Below are 11,102 nucleotides of genomic sequence, written 5' to 3'. Positions count from 1 at the left end.
TGAACCATGAAAAATAGTTCTTTGAACAAGAATTCATGATAAACACACATGTGTAAAAGACCTTTAATCATAATTATTTTAAAAACACAAAGCACAGTTTAAGACTGTCAGCCTCATTAATTTCTCACGGTATAAAAGAATAAAAACAAACGGTAAATGAGAAAAGTATATGTCATAATTTAAACGTATTATGCATGGTCATTTAGCTCATTATACAAAAAAATTCTTTATAAACTCTGGCCAAAAGCACATTTCTGCAGTACCCAATAACATTGAGCAATGTTGTAATTTTCTTATAGAGAGCCAGTGTTTTATGTCATTTAGATTTTAAGAGAATAGCACCTACAATTAAAACATTAGAATTAGAATACAGGAGTCCTCCCTGATCCACAGAGATACATTCCAAGCCTGCAGTGAATGACTGAAACTTTGTTTTTTCCTTTTATTTTTTTTTTTATTGAATGGTAACTATGTTTGAATAGTACCAACCTCTATATACACTGTTTTTTCCTATGCATACACATCTATGATAGTTTAATTTATAAATTAGGTATAGGAAGAGCTTAACAACAATAGCAAACAATAAAATAGAACAATTATAATAATGCACCAGCCTCACTATGCTTGTGCTTTGGAGCCGTTATTAAGTAAAACAGGGGTTGCTTGAATATAAGCACCATGATACCTCTGCAGTCAACCTGATGACCAAGGCAGCTATGCAGGGGCTAAGTGGCAGGTAGCATATATAACGTGGAGACACTGGACAAGGGAGGAATCACACCCTGGACAGGATGAAGTGGGACGATAGAAGATTTCATTGCCTTACTCAGGCCTGGTATGCCATTTAAAACTTACGAATTGTTTATTTCTGGAATTTTCCATTTAATATTTTCAGACTGCAGTTGATCATAGGTAATTGAAATCTTGAGAAGTGAAACCACAGACAAGGGGGCACCTCTAGTGCAACTGAAGTCATCTTGTAACACCTTGGGCTTCCTCCTTCTGAGCACTTAATTCTTGGTTTCTCTATTAGAGTCCCCAAGAGCCAGGGGACATATTCCCAAGGCATGGCATGTGGTAAGGGCTGAGTAAATATCAAGTAGAGAGATGCACTGTCAGACACTGCGTCTATATTTACACCTGTAGACTCTGATCCTCCCCATGATCCCTGAATCACTGTAAGGTTTGTCTCCCAGCCTCTGAAGCACACGTGTCTCACCAAGGCCTCTAAAGCACCTGCCTCTCCTCAGTGACCCGGTCTGATTAACTAAATGTCGTCAATGTGGTGGATCAATGTGATGATGTTCAGGACAGTCGGATGACCCAGGCCCCTTCAGGTTATACTATGACAGAGGGGGAACAGTTAACACAGCCCTGAGATAACACCCTCTATGTTGTTGTTGCCTGTTCCACATGAATATGAACTGCTTCCACTCCTCCTTACTGAAAACGATGGGAAAGAACACATCTGCCAGACCTCTGCCTCACACCTCACATAAACCACTGGATGTGTTCAAGTGCTGGACACCGCTCTGGCACAGTGACTGCAATTAGAGCTACACCCTGGTTGAGTTTGCAGGAGTCCACTGTCATCCTCCAAACAGGAGTGTCCAAACTCGCGGCCTGTGGGCCACATGCTGATATGTAAGGACACTTTTTTGCTTATCTGTAGTGTAGATTATCCTGAAAAGTTTTGACCTTTTTTTTCTAACCAGCTTTCGTTGGTGTTTGTGTATTTAATGTTTAGCCCAAGACACTCTTATTATTTCAATGTGCATCAGAGGGGGGAAAAAAGGTTAGACACTCCTGCCTTCAGATCTGTTTTGATTATTGTTTGTTTGTTTTGGGGTGTTTTTATTTCGTTCATTGGTTCTTTAAGAGGCCAGAAACTGATTCGTTTGATGGGGACATGAGGAGGATTACTACTCCTGATTTCTTTAGGTCTTAAGAATGGCGCTAATCACTACCGTTTCCCCTAGACACAATATTGCTTTCTATGTATTATCTTGATTGTGACAGGGGTGGGGACTGTTTTAAATGTTTCCCCACTATGACAGCTATTAACACTCAAGTCAAAGAATCAATGTGGGAAGTTTCACTAATGATCAAGCATTTATATCCCAAATATACATTTGAGGATTGAAAATCATCACTGGGTCATTTTCCACCATGGACCCAGTGGACCCACTAAGACATGGGCCTGAGCCAGCACCCCATTTTATCAGCAGTCCCTGTACAACCCCCCTAACAGGGAGGCCATGATACCCTTCAGTTCCCTGGGTGTCAGTCACCCTGTGAGCACCCAGTCGTCCTCACAAACCTCTGAATGCCACACATTCTCCAGTGTGCAGCTACCTGAGTAAATGGTGACAGGTCCCTTTGAGGGAAATAGGGATAAGCCATTGCCACATATCTTTGCCATCGTGACCTGCCTTCCTTCCCCGGAGATCCGGCCTCTCCTTCAGCCAATGGCTTCCAGATCTAAGAAGGAGCTCATGCCTGGACTTTGGGGAGAAACACTCACCCCTAGCCTCTGTGATTTCTTTTAATTGTGTAGATTGAGTGATTCTCTTGATGACTGCCCATCTCTCTTGCTATGTTCAATTAACCATCTCCACGGTTCTATGGAGGTCACAGCCCCCTGGCTACTATTATGTATTATGTCTTTGCTGCTTTTTATGACAGCAGCATCACACCTTGCTTCCGAAGTGAAGCACCCCCTTGGCCTCTGTTATTTCGGGCTCCCATCATCTCTGTTGCAATGAGGGAGCCCAGCTCTCTAATAGCATGCCCCTGGCCTACAGAGGACAGCTTCCACTGAGCTTCTCCATGAGGCTGGTTCCTGTCTAGCCAGTGCCTTCCTTATCACTGGGGTCAGTGAAATGTCTTTGGGGCAGTCCCTGGAATGTAGTCAGGGGGAGCTTTTGCATCCTTATGTAACATACTCATTCTTCAGTGTACTCATCCTTGGGTCTTTTGGTTCTTTTCAATCCCCTGCCACCCAGAAGTTCTGGCTTTTTTATTTAGCATGGGTCATAATTTTCTCCACTCTCCCAGCAGCCATCCTAGCAGTGTGTTACTATGTGTAAATACAACCAGCATCCTTGTCAGAGTGTTAAATCTTACAGATGAGGATGGTGGTCCATTGTCAGTTTACTCTCCCTCACCCAGGGAGAGTTCTGTCCTTATAAATCCAGCACCCACAGGATCTAGTCCCATACAGATTATGTGGCCAAGTCTTGCAGCCCTTTTGTAATATTGTTCCTTTCCTCCCTTCACAGGCCCACGCTTTCCTGGACAGGTTATACTGGAATTGACACTTTATGTCTAGCAGCCCTTGACTGAGGTGGAGAGGAGGGGCGTGCTAGCCCTGAATAGGGACAAATGGACATTTACCAACACACAGTGCCAGGGAAACTGGGGTTTTAAGAGTTTTGTTTTGTTTTGCTTTTGTTTTTTAGTGCATCCAACCAGGTGTCATCTTTCTAAGACTTTCCCAACTAACAGACTTTCTGGGGTTGAGAATTCAGCCTTCCCTGGAGCTCTGCCAACATTAGAGTTTTGGCCTAGAGCTGACCCTCAGACTTTTCAGTCCTTGTAACAGGGCATAGGAATATCTTTGTATGATCCTAAAGAGTTCCCCTGACATTCACATTATCTCTTAAATTAGTGTTTAATTACTCTAGGCCTTTCATTATCTTTCTCCAGTGCATGGGATTGCACTCAGCAGCCAGTCAATTCCATCATCTTTGTCAGTACCACATCTCTCAGTGTCTCACACACTCTGCGATATTAAGAACGTGTTCCTTCCTACCATCCCCCCTGTCTCTTCACCAACTTTTAACAATTTCAATGCTACAGACTGCCAGGGAGCACCCATGCTTCTTCGAGCACGAAGTAAAGCAGCTCCAAAATCACATTCCACTGTCTGCTTTCTCAAACCACTCCTGACACCAACAGTTTAAGATCCAGTTTTCCAAGAAATAGATTCTGAGATTGCAGTTCATTTTGGAGAAAGTTTATTGCAGGCCAGGAGTGGTGGTTCACACCTGTACTCTCAGCACTCTGGGAGGCCAAGGCAGGTAGAGTGCCTGAGCTCACAGATTTGAGACCAGCCTAAGCAAGAGCGAGACCCTGTCTCTAAAAATAGCCAGGCATTGTGGCAGGTGCCTGTAGTCCCAGCTACTCAGGGGACTGAGCCAAGAGAATCTCTTGAGCCCAAGAGTTTGAGGTTGCTGTGAGCTGTGATGCCACAGCACTCTACTGAGGGTGACTCTGTCTCAAAAAAAAAAAAAGTTTCTTGCAGAACACTCTCAGGAATGACACCTGTGAGCAGTGAGGAGCTTAAGATTAAGCAGAAGGAAAAGCTGAGTACACTGTTGCCGTGACAAAGACTCACGTGTTTCCCCCAGCACGTTCTTGAGATGAATTCTCAAATTAAGGCCAGGAGGCTAGTCTTTGGTTCCTGACACTGACTGCTCATTTCCCTGGGAATGGATGAAAACTTGAGTGAGGCAACTCCATTGTGGCCAAGAGCAATTCACTGGTGGGGAACCCAGCAGCTTGGGAAATGGGTGACTTAGACCTGAAAGTGGGTGACCCACCACACTCACACCATCACCACTCCTTAAAGATCAGAAGACTGAAACAACAAGAGTAAAACTGACCTTCCTTTGGATACACAGCGCTTGGGCAATTTGAATCCAGGTGTGTATGAATCCTGTAGTCCTTCCGCTAAACCACACTGCTCAAAATGATAAGTACAGTGTGTCCCTGGTGGTTCTCCCACCAACCCTGGGAGAATTTCAGCATTGCTCAGATTCTGCCGCAAGAGATGTTTGGGAAGAGGGGTGGGGATGGCCCTTACACAGTTGTGTGATCCCCACAGGTGGACATCAGTCTCCCTTTCCTGCTCTAAGCACCTGTGCTTATGTTTCTGGCTGCTGTCAATAATGACAGGACAGAGTAAAATCTACTCATCCTCCACTCCCCACCTTCCCACAGCCAAGCATGCAAAATAAAGTAACTTAAGAAGGAAAGGTGGGGAGGAAAGAAAAGAGAGAAGGCAGATGAAATTAGTACATCTTGAGGACCTAATGTGTCCCTGGTTCAGTGTGAATTCCTAGTATGTTTCTTCATTTGTCCCTCAAGCCGCTGAAACTGAGGCTCAGAGTGTCACGGTAGCAGGATCCCCTGCTAAGTGTCCATGGCCTCTTGGAATCCTGAGAAAATGTAGGAAAACCAGAAACTGACCTTGCCCAAAGAACCTTGGGTTCAGGGCTGTATATGTTGTGTAATGAGGACAAGTGTACAGGTTTCTAACAGCTGGCTCAATAAACAAGTTTTAGCCAAGGCTTATATACATTCCAAAGGGAACATGTTGCCACATCCATGTCAATTTTAACCACAGCACTGTGCTGTTCTCACCTTGCCAGCCCATAGTTCCAGTAGCCCGGAGTCCAGTAAGACTAAAGGTGTTGTGGACACTGTAGTTACAGGGTGGGCCCAACCAAACTATGGTTCACATGTGGAGACTGATAATGCCACTTGCAACAAAAAGATATGGGGAAGTTTATTTCTTGTTTTATTAGTCCACATTCTCCAGAGAAGAGCAAATGTGTGTGTGCATGTGTGTGTGTGTGTAGAGACAGAGAGACAAGGACAGGACCAAGTTTAAGGAATTGGTTTACCTAACTGTGGAAGCTAGCAAGTCCAAAGTCTACAGGGTAAGCCAGCGGGACCCAGAAAAGAAGAATGCCCTTTTCCTGGAGGGAAGTCAGTCTTTTTCTAGCCTTTAGGTGCGTTTTTAGGTGCACAGAGGAACTAGGCTTTATGTCCCTAACACCTCAATGATTCTTGTCCTCTCTACCTTGAGAGCATACGTGAAGGGGCAAATGCATTGAAGCCATTACATTTCTAGGTGAGAAATTAAAAATTGGGAACGTGGTAGAATTGCAGAAAAATGGAGACAATTTCCATTCAGTGGAATTACCTAGAAATCTCTGCAGTCGTAAGTCCATTTTGCAGGAAATGGTTAAGATACAAATGCCAAAATTCAGTGCCCTCCATTCCAAGGACCTAAGGGCACCTTAGAACATGTTAGGTCCCCTTAAGCCACTAAGAGATTTTAATTCCTCTTTCCAGGAAGCCCAGAGGGTGGTGAACTCCACAAGCCTCTAAATTAAGTCCTGAGTCCTATTTTCCCAGCAAAGCAAGTTCAGAATGTACCATATAATTCTCCAGACTTGACATACCTCCATTAAAGGGGATGCCCACTGAGTGTGGGATTACAAAAAGAAATTACAGATTTTCTAATAAATACCTCAAACTGCCAAGAAAATCTGGTTCTCATGATATTTTTTTTCCTTTGTGGCTGAAAATAAACATGTCCATTGCTTTATAGTTTCCTGAAATGATGACATTCTAGTATAATTGCAAATTCTTATGACAGGCAAACAATATTTACTGACTGCGATGCTCTATAAAGCCATGAGTAAGGGCTCAGGGTGGCCTCTCTCAGTGGACAAGAGTATAAAGTAAATCATCACGAGGACTTTTTTGCTAAGGCGGGAGCACTCGGTCATGTGATTTTCCATCAGACAATCATTGATACATTTGCTCCATCTTAAAAGGTGCCTCTTCAAGTTCCTAAACGCAAAGATTGGCGGTAAAGCCAAAACAAGCTTAACAAAGCCTGTTTCTTCTTATTACTGAACTAAAGAGAAAGTTGAATAAAATACTGCACTACTCTCTTCAAATCATATACAGAGCCTATTGTTTTATAAATTGGCTAAATCAGCAGAGAAAAACACTTTATTAATGTTTGCTCAAGTAAAATTTTAAGACTAGAATATAAAGTTGAAATAAAACATATTCTAGAAGAGTTATTTGGTGTGCCAAGGAAGCTAAACTTTCCAAATTTACTGGACAATTATGTAAGGATTCTTGCCAATTATCCGGGCCTGTTGTAGTTATTTCATATGAAAGATCTGTGGATCCCACATCACTAATTCAAAACTCTGTAAGCCCACCATGGCAGTGCTGGCTGAGACCCTCTGGGCAGTAAAGGCAAACCCATACCAAGGATGTTTTTCAAATCCAGTTAAGGTGAAATGCTACTCCGCCCAAGATAAAAGAAGTCTGTAAAACTCAACTTGTCACCAAGTGACTAGTTATTCTCTCCCTGAGGGATAGTTTGGTATTGAGTACTCAGCATTGGTCTCTGTTGATGGTAGGTGGGGAAATTCAGCTGCAGCAGCAGCTAATCCACGATAGCCCACACTGCTGGGCCAACACATAGTTCCCATCCGTGCATGAGAGCTACCCCAGTCACGTGCACCCATTGCACCGGCACTGGGATGACTGATGTCAGAGGCTGGCTGATGGCAATTGGCCAGGTCTTTGCTTCTGTTAGACTATTAGCTTTTCCTTCCACCTAGATGTTAATATTCAATTCCTGGATCTCTTACTTTATGCTCATCCCCATAGGTTGATCAGGAGTCTCTTCTTCAGGCTTCCTTGTCTTCGTTTCTTTTCTATTTCTTCTTCTGGGCATTTGACCAACCAGACAGGATATTTACCAATACCTGTATGTGCAGATTTATTCTCATCTGAGAGCTAACTACCCAGTGGAATATGTGGCCACCAGAACTTGAGGACACGCCTCAGGCACTGAGCTTCCTTCTTACTGGTGGGAGGAACAGGGCGTGATAATGTTTCCCCTACTTTGGAGGACATCTCCCAGAACTCTGAAGCCCCCAAAGTTCACCGATTTGATGGGACCCTGAATCATTTATAGGCATTATCTCCCACTCCCTGCAGCCTCCAACCGACTTGATACTTCTCTTTCATCTAGTCCAATTAGCACAAAGTCACCATATTTGACGTAATGGATAAGTGAGACATTCTGTAGAACGTCTAGGCAGTTTGTATTTCTTCAGACTATAGTATGGCAGAGGGTGGGAAAGTTAAATGGACCTGAGGCAATACCATAAATACTGTTGTTGATGTCAAAGCTTGTGAGCTATTTCTCATTTTCCTTCCTGTGGAAGTAGATAGAATAGAATACATTTGCCAGAAAAATGGACACATACCATGCATATGAGCTAACGTTGACCTACCAGTCAAAGATATCACAACTGACACAAGAACTACAAGTGAGACCACCATTTGTTGAATTTGTTAACAGTTCATTCTCATGGTCTGGGATCTATTTGAATTTTCCAGGATCCCAATTGTTGAACTAAATGGAGATATGATTTTTTAAGTCTTTAATGTCTATCACTGCCTTGTAAAATGATATTTTTAATCAACTTCATTGAGGAATAATTTAGATACAATAAAATGTACCCATTTTAAGTACATAGTTTGATTATTGACAAATGTATGAATTCTTGTAATCACTATCACCATAATCAAAATATGTAACATTTTCATTACTCCAGCGTGTTCTTTTCAATTTACTATTTTGATTGAAGAAGGAAGTTTCACAGGATTCCACTTAGGCTCTCTACTATGAGGTTTCCTAAACTAAAGGCCTGAGAATCAACATGGAGCTTCTGCTAACTCTAAACTTTGTCCAGTCCAACAACATCCTAGGGGACCTAATGAATTGACCACCAGAGGGGTCTGTGGAACCAGTAAACCTAAACTACACTTTCATTTCTTACATGGCCCTCCACATATACTCCTTAGAAGGGCCACATAGACATCAAGATTTTGTCTCAATGTCCATAACTTGTGTTCAAGGATCCTCAAAATGTTTCAAAATTTGCTTTCCCCCATTGTATCATGACTGCATAATATAGTCATTCATGGATTTTCAGGGTCCTTCATCTCTAAGATCCAGTTTCACCTTCAGTCAATGGCTTTCATGTCTAAAATCTGTCACAGCTCCATAGATTTGTTGGGTGGTTGGTCTTAACCTCTTGGTCATTCATCTCTGACTTCTTCTGATTGCACAGAATAAGTAATCCCCTTGCTGAGTACTTATTTTATTATCCATTTACTGTCCATATTCTGTTAACCAAGATATATGTTAACCATATTCTGTTAACCAAGATCTCTGAAGGTTTGGCACCTCTTGGGTGTCATTCTGACTTGTGCCCTATGACAATTGTGACCACCCCACATCCTATTACACAGGGCTCTCAGGGAGCCCCATTCAAAGCAGCAAGGCTTACTGTCATTCCTGGACTCTAGAAGACAGCCCCCAGTGAGCTTCATGACAAGACTGTGGCCCCTCTCATCAGCACTTTTCTTATGATATGGCAGGCAAGTTTTTCTCCAGGCCTTCGCACACAAACAGTGGGCTGGTCAGTTTTCTGGCCCTATGTAGAATGTCCACTCTGGTATGCCCACATCTCTGGGTCTTTTGATCTACCCCATCAACTATTTGCTGCCACACTTCTAGTATTTCAACTTTTCTAGGTATGGGCCATCATTATCTCCATATTTTAAGGTTGACTAACTGAAAACTTTAATTTAATCTGCAACCTTAATTCCCTTTTGCCATGTAACCCACCATATTTACAAGTTGCAGGAATTTGGATGTTGACACCTTTCAGAGAAGGCAATATTCTGCCTACCATCCACGTGTATATCAAAACTTGAATAACTGGTGCCAGAGATTTGGAATAAAACAAAGACAGCAATGAAGCATCCCTTTAAAATATTCTACATCTTGGGAAAATAAATAAATAAAATATTCTATATCTCCAAGATTCTTGATATCATAGTGGATAATATTATATGGAAAAAAATACAAATATCAACTATAATTTACAATCTTTTGACTCTAATCCTAGAATCAATGGCATCTTAGACTGAATAAAACAAAGTACACACTCAGATAGCCAATTTTAATATTTTCATATTTAAATAAAAACATAAAGTATACAAATAAATATGAATGCATTTATATTTTTCCAAGGATATACAAGTATATATGAATGTCTTTACATTTTTCCAAGGACATCATTTTGTTTTGTATCCCTATTGGGATAGTACCATTACCACTAAATGCAAAATGGGAATTGTAAGCATTTACATATTTGTATTCCATGCAAGAAACTGGATTTCTGCATTGAAAAAATAATAGCTGAAGCATAAAAAATGTAATGTGAACATGAGTTTGCAGGTAAGGCTCGTGTGAGTAAATACAAGGGCTAAGATGCCATGGCAAGGAAAATACAACTAAATAAGAAGATAAATGCTTATTTCACACAATAGTGGTGATGTGAGCAGTCGTAATAGAGATGCAACTTTTTCCATGTGGCTCTTCAGGGACCAGGCTCTTTCTGTCTCATTGCTCTGCCCTCTCCAGGGGCAACTGTGCCTTTAACAAACAAGGGCGAGTGGATCTGCATTATAGTGGAGGGGAAGAGAAAGAGAGAAATTCTAAGAAAAAGGGGGATTTTTTTTTTTTTGAGACAGAGTCTCATTTTGTCACCCTCAGTAGAGTGCTGTGGTGTCATAGCTCATGGCAACCTCAAACTCTAGGGCTCAAGTGATCCTCTTGCCTCAGACTCCCAAGTAGCTGGGACTATAGGTACCCACCACAACACCTAAGTAGAAATTTTAACAGCGCATGCTCGACAATCATGATAGAATAGAATTTAAAATAAATAATGAAAAGTGAAAATCATCTTAACAGCTTGGAAATTTAAAAGATTCCCTTTCATCCCAAAGATGAAATAAAAAACAAGTTAGAAACCGTGTTGATAATTAAAATTATGAGGTACAGCAAAATCTTTGCAGAAGAAAACTTAAAGCCTTAAAATATTTGCTATTATAGTAAAACAAAGGCTAAAAATTAAAGGATTAACCACTTCTTAAAAATATAAGAAAATAAACACAAAATAACCCTAAAGAAACTAGGAATCAAGACTTAATAATAACAAAAGGTGGGCTAGGTGCCTGTAGCTCAGCAGTGAAGGCACCAGCCACATATACTGGAGCTGGCGGGCTCAAACCCAGCCTGGGCCTAACAAACAACAATGACAACTACAACCAAAAAACAGCCAGGTGTTGTGGCCGGCACCTGTAGTTCCAGCTGCTGGGAGGCTGAAGCAAGAGAATCGCTTAAGCCCAAGACTTGGAGG

The sequence above is a fragment of the Otolemur garnettii genome, unplaced genomic scaffold, assembly GCF_000181295.1.
Source record: "Otolemur garnettii isolate 467f Iridium unplaced genomic scaffold, OtoGar3 scaffold00013, whole genome shotgun sequence".
Lineage (NCBI taxonomy): Eukaryota > Metazoa > Chordata > Mammalia > Primates > Galagidae > Otolemur > Otolemur garnettii.
This window is presented reverse-complemented; position numbering follows the sequence as displayed.